The sequence below is a fragment of the Lynx canadensis genome, chromosome B4 (assembly GCF_007474595.2).
Source record: "Lynx canadensis isolate LIC74 chromosome B4, mLynCan4.pri.v2, whole genome shotgun sequence".
NCBI lineage: Eukaryota > Metazoa > Chordata > Mammalia > Carnivora > Felidae > Lynx > Lynx canadensis.
The window spans coordinates 78,166,999-78,183,718 of NC_044309.1; the positions used below are offsets into that span (position 1 = coordinate 78,166,999).

At 57.7% G+C, this 16,720-nt stretch overlaps 1 long non-coding RNA gene across 1 annotated transcript; it reads right to left on the minus strand.

Moving 5' to 3' along the window:
* Positions 1-1,504: 1,504 nt before the first annotated feature.
* LOC115517722 lies at positions 1,505-2,243 on the minus strand. Its single transcript, XR_004343819.1, has 3 exons — positions 2,126-2,243; positions 1,733-1,850; positions 1,505-1,636 (listed from the first exon to the last, which is right to left on the minus strand). It is a non-coding gene; the product is annotated as an uncharacterized LOC115517722 (long non-coding RNA).
* Between the last annotated feature and the right edge of the window lie 14,477 nt (positions 2,244-16,720).

The following is a 16,720-nucleotide window of genomic DNA, read 5'->3' on the forward strand; positions in this document are numbered from 1 at the left end:
GGGAATGGCATCCATGTGTCACAGTTTCAGTGTCTCCTCCACGTGCTCTGCTCCGCACTTGGCCTGAGGCTTGGCCCGTCGAGCAGGCGGGCCTGGGATCACTCAGAACAGCAATGCATAGTTCCTGGATGAATGTGCCAGTCCTCAGCCCGGCTGGGGCTCTGGGGCGGGATGTGGCTCTTGGGGAGACAGGCAGGGACTCTCCATGTGGGGAAGAATCTTAGTCTCACTCCAGGGCATGATGGGAGGCCCGGCGACCCCTCTAGGAAGACTTCCCAGATGATCCTGTTCAGGTTCCTGCTATCTCTCTTCCTCTTTCCTAAATGCACATCCACATCTAGGCTCACTGGGTCAGGACCCTCTGGCCCGATGAGGTGAGAAACTCCCACCTAATTCCTCTGGGCTCTCCCTTTGAGCAGGCCTGCTCTGAGGCCGCAGGAGGGAGGCTCTGCCCAGTGGTCACATCTCAGGAATGGGGCGACCATGTAAGCCTCCTCCACATGCCAAGCAGGCCATGGGGACCCGGGAGAGGCACTGAGCTGGCTGAGGGCGTCTGGGATACAGGGATACATCCCCAGAGGGGGCAGGTATCAATGTCGCTGAGGAGTTCAGAGGAGCAGTGACCGCCTCGGGGGCCCAGGGAAGCTGCATTCAAGGCGTTTCATTACTTTGCATAAAGTGTTTCAGTGGCTCCCCATGTGTTATGGGATAAAGTCTGGAAGATTCCTTGGGATCCTTTGCTCCTACTCTCCTTCTTCTCGGGGTCTCATCACCTCTATACCTTCCTTCTCTCCACAGCCCCTGCTGATTTCCACCCCACCACTCTGGCCCTATTTCCCTGAACCTGCTGAGTGATGTCATGAGTCCGTGTTGGAGAGCACAGGCTTGGAACACTTCCATCATCGCGTGTGAGGCCACCGGACCCTGCTGCCCTGCCAAGTAGGCATCGGAGACAGGCCAGGAGGCTGTGAGGCTCCCGCAGGCTGTGAGGTGGTTCAGGATATGCCAGCAGGGCCGCATGGTGGTGGCAGAGCTCTGGACCCGGGGATGGCAACCCTGGTTTCCGGTCTGGGCTCTACCACGCACCAGCTGTGTGGTTCCGGGGCCAAATGTTCGGCCTCTCTGGGCTTCAGTGGCTGTAAACTTCGATTGTACAATCCACCTGCATGATTGCTGGTTTTTTTTTTTTAATTTTATTTTTTAAAATTTACATCCAAGTTAGTTAGCATATAGTTTGCTGTTTTTTTAATTAAAAAAAATTTGGGGGGCGCCTGGGTGGGTGGCTCAGGCGGTTAAGTGTCCGGCTCAGGTCATGATCTCACGGTGCGTGGGTTCGAGCCCTGCGTCGGGCTCGGTGCTGACAGCTCGGAGCCTGGAGCCTTGCTTCGGCGGATTCTGTGTCTCCCTTGCTCTCTGCCCCTCCCCCACTCATGCTCTGTCTCTCTCTCTCTCTCAAAAATAAATAAATACACGTTAAAAAAAATTAAAAAAAATTGTTTTTGTCTCCAATTGGGCTCAGCAAATGTTCTTCAAACTGTTGTCACATCCTTTGCTATGCCAGGTGAAGCGAGGTCCTCGGCCGAGCAGCGTGCTGGAGAGGTCAGGCAGTTGTGGGTATTCTATAATGAGGGCAGGCCTCGGGGGCCAGAGAGAGGTGAGCACAGGCTAATTACACTTTCCTGTCTTCATAGCACTTAACCCAATTTGTAATTATTTGTTGTTGGTTGTTTACCTGTGCTTCTCCTGGGAAGCTCTGTGAACACGGGGACGGTGTGGTGGTTTAGTCCCTCGGTGTCCCAGTGCCCGGCACAGTGCCTCGCATGTAGTGGGTGCTTGATGGCCATTTATTTCTGGAATGAGTAAAAGGCCACCCTTCCGCACAGGGCACTTGTTGTACTGAATTGCAACACAGGGCACGATGTAAAGAGCTTTGGGTGGTGTAGAGTGACAGACCCCAGGTGGGTTGTGGAGGAAAGTCAAGATAGGGTGACACCCCCAATTCTGGAAGCTGGCTCTGGGGCCCCTGCTCTCCGGGACCTGGCTGCCTCCTTGCCAGGCTGAGCTGGGCCGATGGGGATGGGCCAATGGCTCACGTTGGGTTCTCTGCCCGGGGTTTCACACATACCACCACGGGTGACCCGCAGAGGCCTGGCATCCTGTTCCCTTGGGTCCCACTCAGCATCGGGTAGGAACTCTGAGGCCCTCCTGCCGCAGCCAAATGCCTTAGGTGGGTGAGAAGATTGATGGTCCTCCCTGCAAAAGAAAGAGGAAGAAAGAGGCCTCTCTGAGCTGGTCAGGCATGCATTTGGGGCAGGGCTGGGACCAAGCTGTAAGCTCCCCAGTCCCTCCCTCACTGTAGGACCTGAAGGTAGGACATATGGGGGAGGTTCCCCTGGTCCAGAGGTAGGATAGGCCCGGGCTACCTGGGGAACCCCAGCCCATGCCTGGCTGTGTGGGTGCTGGGTTTCTGCCAGTGGTGTTTCAGCTTGGTTGCCAGGCCTGCTTCTGGGTGGAGAGGAGCAGGAAAAAGAATTGCACAAAGGGAAGCTGGTGGGAGGGCCCTGCTTCCTCCATGGTTCACTGCCTCCCAAGGAGGGCCAAGGGGCCCCTGGGTTCCCTGGGAAAGACCACGCCCCCTCATCTGCTGTCTGCTGCCCCCAGCAGCAGGGGTCTTGGTGGCCTCCCCTCGCTCTCCATGCCTCCCACTGTGCCTGGCCCTGGACCTTCCAACAACCCTGTCTGCTCTGAGCCTCGCTCAGCCTCCCAGCCAGCTCTAGGTCCGCCTACTCCCTCCCTGTAGGAAGTCTCCCCAAATGGCCCCCTCACTTGCCCTCTGAGCCAGGAGCTCTCAAAAGCAGCCTTCATGATGGCAGGACTTTGCTTTGTTCATTGCTCTAGCATTAGCGGCACATAGTAGGTGTGCAAGAAACAGTTGTTGAATTAACGCACAGTGTGCCCTCTTATTCTTTAGCACTTGTTTCTATGGCCCACTTAGGTAAAGGTTTCTTCCCTCCCCCAGGTCCCCACCGCCACTAGACAGGGTCTGGAACCCTGTCTCTTCTCTATTCTGTCCCCGTGCTGCCCACCCCCCCCCCCAACTCCCACCAAGTCTTGGCCACTGAAGAAACCAGCCAATTCTATCCACCCCTCCTGCTGTGCCTTCACTCAGGGAATGCGTTCTGCGTCTCTCCTGGGTGCCTGGGTCTCTGCTGAGCAGTGGGGCGAATACAGGCAGGGTGATGACTTGGGTGTTCTCCCCACGTTCCGGGTCCCTGCAGCCTCCCCGTCTAGTGCTTTCTGAACTCTGGAATCTCTTTCCGTTTAGCCCCTGCCTCCGGGCCTGCTGCCCGGCTGTTTCCAGCCTCCTCACCCTTTCATTCCTGGCACCGTGCATGCAGTATTTAGGAGGTGTCCCCCTCCCTGGGGCTGCTTTCAGAGAGGAACAAAGAGGGACTGGAAGGCTGGGGTGGCTGACAAAGGCAGGGTGGGGGAGGGGGGAGGGCATCTGGAACCGCCTATTTGTGAGCCCGAACTACTCCTTGAGCTTCGGCGGCTGCTTTATCTGCCCTGATAATAGACCGAAACTGTGTCCGGCTCTCTGTTGAGCGATCAGTGCCCGGCCTCTGTGCGCTTGCCAGGATGGTGGCAGCTCACGGTGGTGCTGGGCACTGTGCCCGCTGACACAGGCCAGCCAGTCCTGGAAAGGCACAGCCGGGCCAGCCAGCCACCAGCTTGCACACCACCCCACATGTGGGGCTGCCCGCTCATCCAGGGGTCCTCAGGGCCTTTCAGGGCACACAGGAGGAGGGATCTTGAGAACGGAAGCCTGAGCTATGGTGGTTGGTTCATTCATCTCTGTATCCCCTGTACTGAGCACAGTGGGAGCTCGGCGGTTGAACTTGACGCACTCAGCATCCACGTGCCCCCAATTGCGTCTTCATGCTGACTGGGGTCTTAGTCTCTGGGTTAGACCCCGAGGTTGTGGCGGAAGCTGGGAGGAGGTGGGGCTGGGATGATGGGAGAAGAGCTGGGGTGGTATGGTTAGCTGGGGGAGGAGGGGGGGTGGGTGGAGGAGCAGAGGGAGCGGGGTGCAGGGCTGGGCCAGTGAGGTGACTGCGGTGGGTGGCAGGGGGGGACTCCGGACAGGGCGCCCAGCCAGGGCCACTGGCTGGAGCAGGGCGGCCAGTGGGAATCCGATGACCTCAGCTCCTCTCTGAGATGCCACAGCTGCGTCCTGAGCGGGCAAACAGCACAGGGCAGACGTGGGGACTAATGAGTGTTTTCGAGCGGGCGATTCCACTATGTGGGGTTTATCTTCCTGGGTCATCATTCTGCCGTCTGCACTTAGCAGGGTAATAGCAGCCTGGGCTGGGGCTCCTGCCCACCCGCTGGCCCCGGGGCCCTGCAAACAGATGGCAGCAGATGAGGGGCAGGAAGGCAGGAGCGGCAGGCCCAGCCCCACCCTGCTTCCTAGCTCAGGTCACTGCAGGTGCGGGGGGTCCCCTAGCCTCGCGGGGTGGCTCCCTTCACGTCAGGGGCTCGCGGCTGCCCAGATCCAGGGACCCTCACAGATACCCACAGCCCCTCCCAGTTCTTGCCCCTGCCCAAGCCCACAGAGACCCCCTTGCTAGTCTCTGCGGCCCCTCAGCCACCCTTCTCCTGCACCATGCTGAATCCTTTATGCTCAGGAAGTTGCAAAGGGAGAGGCTGGTACCGTGGACCCAGTCCCCCTGCCCTCCCTCCCCGCGCCCTTCCCCCCCCCACCCCGGGGAGGCACAGTGCTTCATCCACGTGGCTCTTCTAAATCCCCATGACCACCCGTGTGGTAGGAGTGATTTCCAGATTGCGTTGACGACGCTGAGGCTCTGGGAGGTGAAGCGACTTGTCCAAGATCACCTGGTGTGGCAGGCAGCAAGATGCTCCGCCCCAAATACGTCTGTGCTAACCTCCGGACTTTGCTGTCATGATTAAGTCAAGGGGCTTGAGATGGGGAGATTATCCTGAACTATCTGGGTGGACTCAGGGTCATCACAAGGGTCTTTCTAATGCGAAGAAGGGGGGCAGAAGGATGGGGCAGTGAGCCCGCCTCGTCTGGCCATTGCCTTCGAGAGGAAGGGCCAAGGAAGTGGGTGGCCTGCAGAGGCTAGAAAAGAACGAGGAAATGTTCTTCCTCTAGCACTTTCTGCAGGGGCACGGCCCTCTTGGCGCCTTGATTTTAGCCCATTTCGTTCCATTTTGGAACTCTGACCTTCAAACTGTGAGCTAACGAAATTCTGTTGTTTGAAGCCATCAAATTCATGGTGATTTATTTGTTACAGCAGCAACAGGAAACCAACACGCCCAGCTCGTGGCCGAGCTAGGATCTGCACCCAGGACTCAGCCTCCGCTGCCTTCCACCTTCCTCGTCTGATGAGTAAGCTCCAGGCCGCCTCTCTTCCCTCCCGCCCCCGCCCTCATGCTCTGAACGGGAAGCCCGGCCCACGACTTGCCACGTGAAAACCACTGATGGGGCGGGTGGGCGGGTGGGAGGGAAGGGTCAAAACTGGGACCGAGGCTGGATTTCAGGAACTCTCCTCCTCCTCGGATCCCAGCCTCTTCTTCCTGTCTCTCCCCGACTGCGGGGCTCAGGAGTTCTTAGAAACATGCCTACGGTGGCCCATTTTGTGTGTGGGGGGGAGTCGAGTAAGGCAGGGCATGGCTAGCCGTGAGGATGGGGGTGTGCAGGGGCTACGGTGTTAAAACAGACCTGGTCTCTGCCCTTAGGGCACAGCCAGCCTCTCTGCTTCTGCTTCGTGTGCCTTCTCCATCCTGGGTGCTGGTCCTTTGAAGCGAGGGGTGGGTGGCATGGGAGGGGGTGTGTGAGAGGGGGTGTCTGTGAGTCCATCTCAAGGCAGTGGGGAGATATCTGTGTGTCTGGGTACCCGGCTGTAGGAGGATCTATGGTCCTCCCCTCTGGTGCGTGTGGGGCGTCTCTTGGATCCTGTGGGCCCCTCTGGGCAGTATGTCTGTTCAGCCCCTGAGTGTGTGAATGTGGGAATGGGCAAGTACTCGTGCCCCTGGTGGGAGGGCGTGTCTCCTCACACCTCATGTGTGTGAGCGATCGTGTGACTGTGCAAGTGTGTGAACATGTGTCTCTGGCGCCCCCGTGGGAGGGTGTGAACGTATGAGTGTATCTATCACACTGATGTGAGGCGTGGGAACAGGTGTGAGCATGTAAGTGTGCAAGTGTGTGAGCGTGCCTACTCGCGTTCCGCACGTGAGCATGGACTCGTGAGAGTGTGAGCGCGTCTGCTCGCACCCGCGCACGAGCAAGTGAACGCGTAAGTGTGCGACGGCACCCAGCTGTCCCCGTGTGGACGTGTACGTGTGCGAGCGCATACCCGCTCACGTCCCTTGTAAATGGGTGAGTGTGCAATCATGCAAGTGTGTCTCTCTATGCCTCCGTGTGAGTGTGTGGCCACGCAAGAGTGTGGACGTGTGTCTACTCACACGCCCACGTGAGGGCGTGAGTGGATCTACTCCCACTTCCGTTTGTGAGTGAACGTGGGTGTGTGGGTGTGCGCACGTGGGTGTGCGTGAGCATGTGAGTGTGAGAGTGTGTGCTCCCCCAGCCCAGCTCCCTGCACCCCGCCAACGTTGCCTCACCCCTGTGACACAGCCACTAATGACTGTTTGCCATTGTCTGTGTGGTGGTGGCATCGCCCGCACTAATGACAGTCTCCCCTGTCTAATGACCTGGCTTCTGCCCCACCATTTAGGAGCCACAGGAGCCCTCAGCCTGTGGCCAGAGAGATGTTGACGAGCTCAACACATTCCCCACCGGGTGTCCACGGGGGGTGGGGAGGAGCTCACATCCCACCCTCCCCCGCAGCCCTCCGGGTGCCCAGTGTGGGCTGGGACCTGTGGCTGGCGGATGGCATTCCCGGGCGGGAGGGAAGCTCCAGGTCTGGGCCCCGCCCTCTGTCGCTGGCGGAGCTGGGCGGCTCCCCGCGGCCCCTCTCCCACCCGCCAGGTGCCCTGGAACTCTGGCAGCCTGACCTGCATCAGCTCCCACAGACGGGAGCCTGCCTCCCCCCACACAACCCCCACGCCCTCCTCGCTTCCCCAAATGCGAATGGTGTCTCTGAGCGGGCTCGGCTGTGCCCAAGAGGCTCCGGTCCGGGGCCGCCCCTGGAGGGTGAGGGGAGCTGGGTGGCCCAGGAGTTCACAGGGTCCAGGGCAAGCCACCCTGGTGGCTGAAGCCTCCTTTGCTGACCCCACAGATCCATCTGCTATGGTTGAAATGAAATTGAAATAGCCTTTTGGACTGGATGAGGGAGCCGGGGAGGGGCCGCTGGTGGCTTTCTGCGAACCCGCCACAATTCGTTCATACTCTCCTCCAGCTTTGCACCTGCTCCGTCCTACGGAGGGTTCTAACTTACGGGTCTGCCTCCTCCCGCCGTAAGTTTCTGTGCAGAAGCAGATGAGCTTCGCACTCTGACGGGGTCAGTGGGGCCCCACTGACGGTTTTCCGGGTTAATGAATGCACCCCCTGAACCGGCCGTGTCACCTTGAAGTGACCCGCAGCATCCTCCTCTGCAAAATGGGGACGCAACGGTGCCTGCTTCGGGTTGGTTTACGCATGTCAACTCCGGTCTTGACCACCTTCTCCAAGTGTTCTTATTATTGTGCCCATTTTATACAGGAGGGAGCCGAGGTCCAGAGCACTCAAGTCCACACAACTAGCAAGTGCTAGGGTGCAGATTCAATACCAGGCCAGGCTGTCCTTACATCTTACTGCAGACCTAGGGGTGGTGGTGGTGGGGACACAGCATGAGCACTCAGCTTGGCTCCAGCAGCCAGGAAGGGGGAACCTGGTCTCTGAAGGTTTGCAGTGCTCCGGAGGGAGAAGCTTCCCTTGAGGAAGAGCGGACCCCTGCCAGGTTCTCCCCGGAGACTCCTGCTCTGATGCAACCTTATCTGGGGTCTCTCTGGCAATCAAGGCAGGAACTTGGACTTGGGGAGAAGCTGCTGATTTTTGAGAATTTCATTGTTGAGATGGGTTGCTTCCCAAGGGAAACAAGCTGCAGGAAGAGAGATGTGACTTCGATTCCAGAGCTTTTCTTGGCACTTCTGTAGGGCAGGGACTCATATCCCGGCAAAACGGGCTTAATTAACAGAGAGAGGGACTCACAGCTAGTGATGACTGTGGAATATGAAGCTTTCTGAGAACGTTTGCAAAGCAACACATAAACCGAGGACAACTGAACACAGGGAAAACTCTGGTCTAATTGCCAAGGGGACGCGGAATAAGCGGTGGTAAGAGCTGGGTGGGGTTGGCTGGGGAAAGCTTCCCAGAGTGGAGTGAGGGGTGTGTGTGGACCAGGCTGGGGAGGGACAAGGCTTTCCTTGGGGTGCGGGCAGGCAGGGGGAGCAGCAAGCGCCTCGCATCCCAGCAGCATCATTATTCTGGAACCTGCCAGTCCCTAGGAGCCGTGCCCCAGAGCCTTGGCTCAGTGACCTGCTACCCTGAGAATTTGCCCTGCCTCCTGGGTGGGGATTGTCCGGCCCCACGCCTGCCCAGCCCACCTGGGGCCACTTGGAAATGACATGGAAATATGGTGCGGCCTTGAGCCAGGTTCTCTCTCCAGGAGTGTGGCCCAGGTCTGCCTGGCTGTCTTCCCTTGGGATGTCTGGGGAGAGAGATGAGGGGGAAGCATGGAGCCCCTGGGGAGGTGGAGGGGGATTCTGAGAAGTGCAGGGGGTGCTTAATCAGGCCTGCTGCCTCCTTCTCAGGGGGGCCAGGGTGCTAATGGGGAGATAGCAGGCCCACAGTCAACCTGTCTCCATGCTCGGCTGCTTTGGGGCTGGGCCTGGGCCTGGGCCTGGGCCTGGGGCAGTGTAGAGAAGTACCAAGTTCACAGAGCTCCTGAGCAGGAGAGGCCCTCAGTCCAGCCCCTTCCTTTACAGAGAGGGACTGGAGGGCAGGGGTGGGGAGGGAAGGATGGACTGGTGTGTGTGTTGGGGGGGGAGGGGGTATGAGGACACAGCCAGGATTGGAGGGAGGGCGCTGTCATGGTTTTCGGGGATTCCCTGGAAGGTGGCTGGCACATCTCAGCCCACAGTCCAAGGTGGGGGCCGCGGTACAGCTGGGCACTGGTGCTGGTGTGGTGTTTGAGGAGGGGGAGGGGCAAACCCTGGAGGAGATGGGGCAGAGAAGAAGGGCCGAGCTGCTGGAAGGTGGGGGGCTGGGTAGGAGCTCCCTGGTGGGGGGAGGGAGGCATGGGCAGGGGGCCGGGCTGAGACGACAGTGAGGTGGGGAACAGAACGAGTACCCTGAGGGATAGAGCTCTGGGCCCAGGTTGAGGGCTTCACCTTGGAATCAAGAGGCAAATGGAGCCTCTGGTGGTCCAGAGCCCCTGGTGACCCTTCACCCCTGGGATGGAATCAGGAAGGCCAAGGCCCGGGCTTACCACCAGATGTCCCCCTGCTGCCTTCCACGGGCTGCCGCCTATCCAGCTGAGGCTGGGCGGAGGGCGTCTCGACCTCAGTCATGGATTTTGTGGATTTTGCGGTGGGTGGAGGGGAGCTTTGGGGAAGGAGTGACTGAGGATCAAGACACAGGAGAACACGGGACTGAGGTTGATTCCTGCCCAGTCCTCACCTCTAAGGACGCCCCGAAACTGGGACAGAGGCATCTATTTGGGGCTTCATAGTCACTTTATAAACTGGCACTTGGCCTCAGGAATGATAGGATTTGGCCATTCATCTCCCGCCCAACAAACTCCATGCTTTAAAACAGTGGCATCCCGCCCGGGGGCCAGCAGTTGGGGGCAGGGAGATGCTGAAAGAGATGCTAAGGGAGACACTGACGCTTGGGGAAGAAGAGGGAGCCTCTCCTCCCCGTATCCGTTGGTCTAGGGGATTGCCCAGTGGGAGGGGGCCTGGGAGGAGGAGCCTGGACGGTGGGTCACTAGCCAACTGCAGCACACGGAGGTCGGAGGGACCTGGCGTTGGAGCCCTTCGGGGACAGCCCTGTTGTTGGCCCTCGCAGCCTTCCCGCCTTCTTGTCCTTGGGCTCTGTGCCCAGGCCCTGCCATCAGCACCTGCTCCCCGAGCCAGCGCCTGGCAGGCACAGCCATGAGATCATGGGGTGGGGTAAGCTGGCAGGTTCCTGATCTTCACTGGAGCCGTGGCAGGTGCATGGCGGAGCCCTGGGCCCGGCGCCTCCGTAATCTCCCTCCTGGCCCCATCCCCTTGCAGGGAGGCGGCTTCTCCCAACAGCCAGTGTAGTCTCGTCCGCCTCTGTCCTCAGACTCCAACAGAGGCGGAACACCGGCTTGTGCCTTGTCATGAAGGCTTGAGGTTAGACTCCAAGAAGGACTTCCTATTCAAGGGCCGGGCAAGTGGGACAAGGGAAGGAGTTCAAATTCAGGACGCGTGTCAGCAATAAGTGTAGCACTCTTCATTCGGGGCTCATTCTGCGCTTGTTTGGGGGCTCTTGCGCTATGTGCTTTGTGGGCAGCACTGTGGCCTTCACCAGGACCTGGAAACTCAGGCTACAGCTTTCACCACCAGTAAGTGAAGGAGCTGGTACTTGCACTCAAGTCTCCAGGCTTTTGATAAATCACAAGCATCCAGGGAGCGGGGCTCCCGAGGGCTCATTCATTCTTCACTGAGCGTTCAGGGGTGAGTGAGACGGGGTTCTCGAGGGCAAGACTGGGAGGTCAAACAGGCAGGAAAGATAAGAGGTGAGTGCACATTCCAGAGGGTGGAAGTCAGCCACGCAGAGGTGGGTGGGCCTGTTTCTGTTTGGCGCCTCTTGAGTCAGAAAGGAAGCAAATGCATCAGAATTGCAGCTCTAGGGAGCAGGGCGAGGCAGCGAGATCTTTGGCTTCCAGAGCTCCCTGTCATCGGCACATGAGGGACATGTTCTCTGGACAGTGGGAGAAGTCAGAAGGGCTCAGTTTGGAGGTGGGGAGATGGGCGACCTGACATGGGGGTCTTAGTGCAGATGCTTGTGTGTGTGTGTGTACACACACGCGCGTGTCCGCAGTCTCTAGTGATGCACCTGCTGCCCCTGCTGACTCGGAGCCCTCCAGTGGCATCTCTTCTACCGCAGACACTCAAGGAAGAGCGTTCTGGAACGTAGTCTGTACTTGGGTGCAGCACTGTCTTGACTGGGGACCATTCTTGTTCCCCAAATGTCCTCCAGCTTATTCTAGTCCTGATACCCCCTCCCTTACTCTCAGGAAGTTTTCTCTGTCCCTTCGTCAACGATCCCCATTTTCTTCCCCTTTCCTAAGGATAAACTGGGGTCCAGGCTTTTAGCTACTGGTGGGCAGAGCACCCAATTCTGCCTTGACTCATTCACCCCTCTGTTCCAGGACTGGACTCGCTGTGGGGAGCCCAGACATGCTTAGAGCACGGATTCATTCATGGAGAAGGGGGATACAGGGACAGCTCCCGGTGTGTAGCTGGGACCAGCCCTCCGGTGTGTCCTTTCAGGTGCCATGTTGGCTGCTGGCTCCTGCCTGAGCGTGGTGTCCAAATCTGTGCCCCACGTCAGTGAGTCTGGGGTTAGATCCTGTGTTTTGAGGCCCAGTGGCAACACACACAGTCCGAATCCTAGGATGACTGGGCCTGGTGGGACTCTGGAGACCACCAAGGCCCATCAGTCTTTCATTTACAGAGAAGGCATCTCCCAGAGAGGGAAGGGCCTTGTCCAACATCACAGAGTCGTTTGTGGGACACATTGGGTGTCCTGGCCCCCATGCCACTACTCTTGCCACCATGTCACATTGCCTTCTTAATTTTGACACACCTTACTCTACCTCTCTCTCTCTTTTAAAGCTTTTTTAAAAAGTCTATTTATTTATTTTGAAAAAGAGGAAGAGAGAGAGAGCATGAGTGCATGTGTATGTGCATGCCAGCAGGGGAGAGGCAGAGAGAGAGAGAGAGAGAGAAAGAGGGAGAAGAATCCCCAGTAGGCTCTGCACTGTCAGCACGGAGCCCCATGTGGGGCTCGATCTCATGAACCGTGAGATCATGACCTGAGCAGAAATCAAGAGTCAGATGCTTAACAGACTGGGCCTCCCAGACGCTCTCTCTCCCTCTCTTTTTTCTCTTGCCCTTACACTTTTCTTACACTGTTCTCTCTAAAGTTAGCCCATCTGTCTCCTGCCATTCCTCAAGGCCTGGCCTGGTCCCCTCCACTCTGGAATTCACCTGATCTCTCTCCTCTACTTTCTTCTGCCCCATTAGCAGCACGTCCTGCTAATTCCCATTCCCTAATTGTCTGTAACACAAATTAATGCTTTATTACTTGATGCTCTAATGACCTGGGTTCTAAGCAACCGTGTGACCTTGGGCTAGTTACTTAGCCTTCTTAATCCTCTGTTTTCTCATCTGTAAAATGGGGCAGGCATTTGAGCTTGCGTGAATAGCAGAAGCAAGCTTGGGGGGCTCGACTTGGAAAAGGTCCAGATAGAAATCTGAGGTGTGGTGGGTGTGGGCGGGGTGACGGCGGAAAGGCAGGCAGGGGCCAGGTTGTGGGGCACCTCGGCTGGGATAGGTTATGCTATTGGCAGTGAGGAGTCCTTGAGGCTTTTCTGGACCCCCCTCCCCATCACCTAGAGTTTGGGGTGGCCATGAATTGGGGTGGATGGAAGCACAGAGGCTTTGGAGTTGGCAGACCTAGATTTGAATTTCGGCCCTCCCACTGGTTAGCTGTGTGATGCCTAACCAGGGTGATTGCTAGAGCTCTCTCAGCTTCCTTTTCCAATCTGCAAAAATAAGGAGGATGCCTACACCATAGACTTGTGGGAAAGAGTAGGTGCAAAAACATCTATAAATCGCTTAGCTTGGAGTCTTGTACTTAGTAAGTGCTTAATGAGAAGTAGCCATTAGAACTGTGGGCTGTCGTCATCCAACAGCACCCGTCTGCCCGCATCTTGGCCTGGCTTTGTCGCTGGGTCTGTCTGGGCCCAGGGTGACGGGCTCATTCCTCATTTGCCAGCCGGGAAGCTTCCCAAGGGTGGGGCCTGCGTGCATCATCTCCCTGCTCTGGCGGCTCCAGGGAGTGAATCGGGGGAGAGCTCTTGAGAACAAGGTGATGTTGCCCTTTGGAACCCCTAGGGGGGGCTCTGCAGAGGCCCAGAGACCTGCCGGCAGGTGGTGGGAGGGGAGTCTCAGGCGGTCTCGGCCACCCACCATAGTGTCCCAGAGGATCGAGGCGTGCAGGGAGCGTTGTGTTGATGAGGTGTGCACCCAACTTTCTCACTGTCCAGCCAACTGTCCCGGGCATAGACCTCAGGGCCTCCGGCACTGCAGTGGGCCTGTGAGGAGGGGCAGGCTTAGTGCCCAGAGAGGGAGCATGGGAGGGGGGAGGGCAAGAGGAAAGTGGCTGCCGGTTACCCCACCCCCTGAGCATCTCCTTGGCCTGCGCTGGTGGAGAGGGGCGCCACACACACCATCATTGAAACAGAGTCTAACCATTATTACACAAAACTTATAAAACACCTACTAAGTGCTGAGCAGTGTGCCAGGGGCTGAGGACAATCATTTGGCAAAGATTGGGTGGGTCCTGCCTGCATAGAGCGGGACTCAGAAAGGCATTCAGAGGGGGAGCACGGTGGGCTACAGGAGCTGTGAAGGCTGCCCTCAAACCCCCCAGAATGGTGATGTGAGGCTGTGTGGAGTAAGGCTTAGCGGAGCCCTGCAGACTGAGCTGGGGGACCTGAAAGCATTTGTGTGGCTGGAGGGCCCTGGGGGGAGTTGGGCCGGGAGTGGGTAGAGATGAGGCCAGAAAGTGACCCAGCAGTCTTGGCGACCACACTGAGTAGTGTGTACTGTGTCTCAAGGGTAGGTGGGAGCCACTGAAGGCTTTTTAGGCCGGGGAGAGCTGTGGTCAGATGCAGGGTCTGCAGTGCTATGGGAATGGGGAAGGATGGGGTGATCCGACTTCAGGTTTCAGGGAGGGAGGATTGAGGAGTGGGTATGGATCTGGGGGCGGGGGCTGAGCCAGGCTCTGACCCTGAGGCAGGGTCCTCACCATGGCCTTGGCTCTATCACCTCTCCCCTGTAAGCCTCAAAGGCTGGTTTTTTCCACGGGCCCTTAGATAAGACAGGTCGCTTCTCAAAACCTCAGTGTTCTCATCTGAGACATGGAGAGTGGGGCAACTTTCTCCCTGCCACTTGGAGTAGCCGATTAAGAACATGCTTTCTCTACCTGGGCTTGGTTCCAGGGCACAGAAACCAGAAGGGGAAGAGCCCATGGACATACAGGCCTCCGCTGGCCACACAATGGCTGGGGGTGGGCTCTGGGCATGCTCACTAAGCTCTCGGAGTGCCCTGGGAGGGGCCAGGGGCACGTCCAAAGTGAAAAGCAGTGGACGCAGTCCTGGCCGAGACCTCCTTCTCTCCTCTGCGGCCTCAACTGCTCTCTCATTACTCAGGCCCCCAGGGCTGGGAGGATGGGGAAGATGGGGTGACAGTTTAGGCACAAAGGGGTGACAGTTTAGGCACCTGGACTCACCTAGCTCCGAAAGTCTCCAAATCTCTGCAATTTACTGCTCGTCTTCTGACTCCGCAGAAGCAGAAATCGGAGGGAAGGGACCCACCCAGAGCAGACCAATGGTGTTCGGACGATAAGAAGAACTTCCAGCTCCATCTCAGGGGTCCCTGCTTTCTCCCCACCCCGGGGGAGCCGCTGAGTGAGTGAGGTCGAGAGATGCCCTGACCCAGTGCCCCCGCTTCTGCCCTCCTGGGGCATCTGCCACCCGTGTTTCCTTGGAGGTTGTCCTCACATGGGCCCGGGGCAGAGTGCATCCCCCGGGGGATGCTGCTGGCGGGGCGAGGTGGACGGTGGTCTTGTCTGACTAGCCCAGGAGAGGGGAAAGGGAGCCCTGCCAGGACGGCTCCTGGTTCTGGAAAAGGCACTCTCTCAGGCTCCTCGTGCCATCTCTGCGAATCCTCTTTCCACTTTTCTTCTTCCTCTTCTCTCCCACAGCACTCCTTACTCCTCTCTCTCTGGTTTCCTTTCTAGCTCCCTCTATTTCACTCTTCTTCCCCTTATCCTTCCCCTGGCTCCTCCATCCCCTCCACACCTCCTCCTCTTCCTTTTCTCACCTCCTCCTTGTTCCCCCGGGCTCAATTCCACTCACTTGCCCCCCCTCCCCCCCACTCTCCCCTTCCCGAGTTCAAGCTGTCTATTCCTTTCTCTTGGAGCCTCCTGCCCATCTTGGCAGGAGGTCATCCCAGATAGTGTAGGGAATCAGGCTGTCTTCTCTCCAGAATGTCCCCCTTCTCCTGAAGACTAGCAGGCCGCCTGCAGCCCCACGGTGTGACCTGCTGCCTCAGGCCAGCGGGAGGACTGTGCCCTAGGCCAGCTCTCCCCCTTTGGAGCTCCCGTCTGCGGCAGCGGCCTCTGCAGGCGAGGTTGGGGATCGCGGCTTCCTGCCAGCTTCAGCTCCTTCCCTCCTCCTGTTCGCACCCAGGCATCCCAAAGTCCACACATGTGTGTCCAGGGTGCACATGAGTGTGGGAATCGTGTGCGGACCACAGGGCATAACATGTCATTCATTCATGCAGAAAACGGGCAGAAATCCATCCCCCCCCCCCCCTCCAGGATACCAATGAAATGTGGCAGTACATGGTACACGGTACATACTCAGGACATGACAGGGATCTCTTCCCTGATTGCCGACAGCCGCCCTGAGTCCCTTCCACAGCTACCCCTGGACTAGCTATGAGTCAGCTACTGCTGGGCAGCAGGAATCCCCAGGTTCCCATTCTGGAGGCATGAGTCAGGCCCAGGTTGGGGAGGAGAAAGGTCACACTGGGGTCAGATGCTGGACCCAGGCAGGAGCAGACACGCGCCTGGCTGCCACCTTATCACGATAGGATGGGATATATGTGATGTCCGTTGCCAGTAACTGGATCCCAAGGGCTGGGAGGGTAAGGTCCTGGGGCTGAACTGAGCACCCCTACCTCTGTGGGCTGATGGTGTTGTTGACTCGGGCTCTGTGATATGCAGATGCTTTTCAGATACAACTGCCTGAAAAGGGCCCAGCCAAGTCCTAGAAGGCATTGTGTTCATTGTTGCTGTTGCTGCTCCGGGGGGCAGAACCCCTAGCCCTGGGGATGGGCCCAGCCTGAGGACTCCCTCACTGCCCTCAGAGCTCCCAAATCCAGCTCGCCAGATCTGAAGCTCCATCTTGGTTCCCTGAGAACCTCTCTCCTTTATCTAGATTCCAGCAGTTTCCAATCAGGGCCCATTGAGCTTTCTTCAGGCTTTCGGGAATATCTATGATGGGGAAAGCCTACTTTCAACTCCTTCCTATACTCCTGATTCTGGGCAGGGGATCTGTCCTTCCTTGTTGCAGCAAACTGACCACTCAGCACAACGGACAGCGACCCACAACGGGCCATGGTGGGGAGGAGGGTCTGTGAGCCTAGCAGTAGTCAATATTTTAGCCATGCTATTCTATCCCCAGTGTCAGCTTCTTATCACCAAGAGCCAGAACGTACTGGTTTCTTAGGGCAGCTAACTATCCATCTCTCAGTAATTATTATTATTATTATTATTTTTAATATATGAAATTTATTGTCAAATTGGTTTCCATACAACACCCAGTGCTCATCCCAAAAGGTGCCCTCTTCAATACCCATCACCCACCCTCCCCTCCCTCCCACCCCCCATCAACCCTCAGTTTGTTCTCAGTTTTTTTTTTTAAATTTT